Here is a 685-nt window from a genome sequence, read left to right on the forward strand (position 1 = left end):
AATTCATCATACATGAATACCTGTGATGCAAACAATTTGAACATATTAATTGTAAATATATAACTAACATGTAAATAATATATCCATTAACTTATTTCCTAATATGAAATATAACTATTAATTTATTTCCTAATATGTTAATAATTTGTCCATTAATTTATTTCCTAAGCTGTAAATAATTGTCCATTAATTTATTTCCTATGATGTAAATAATATGTCAATTTATTTATTTGTCCATATGAATACTAATAAATTTTGTAAATGTAAATAAGATGTCCATCAATTTTTTTCTCTGTACATATGAATATTCATTTTGTAAATGTTGTACCAATTGTGTAAATAAATAATTGATGATTGTAGATTGCAATTATTTTAGTTTACTTTTCTGAAGTAGCTAATTTGTGATCCTAATTTTGCGACCAAAAAGAATGAGATTTTCAGCTATGATATTCTCTTGTCATATGAAAAGTATCTTTTCAAATGACTTTGTATCTTGTATAGCCCACACACATCCTACTTTTTAACACCTGCTCTGCCATAACCTAAAACTATGTTTGAAATAAGTATACATTTTGGTTGCAAATAGTTTGGTTGCAAATAGTTTGTTTGCAGATAGCGATTATTCATCCTTCTGAAAATCGTCATGAATCCATTAGATAAAATCAGTTTGTCAGAGTCAGAGAGA

The sequence above is a fragment of the Mizuhopecten yessoensis genome, unplaced genomic scaffold (assembly GCF_002113885.1).
Source record: "Mizuhopecten yessoensis strain PY_sf001 unplaced genomic scaffold, ASM211388v2 scaffold9341, whole genome shotgun sequence".
NCBI classification, from domain to species: domain Eukaryota; kingdom Metazoa; phylum Mollusca; class Bivalvia; order Pectinida; family Pectinidae; genus Mizuhopecten; species Mizuhopecten yessoensis.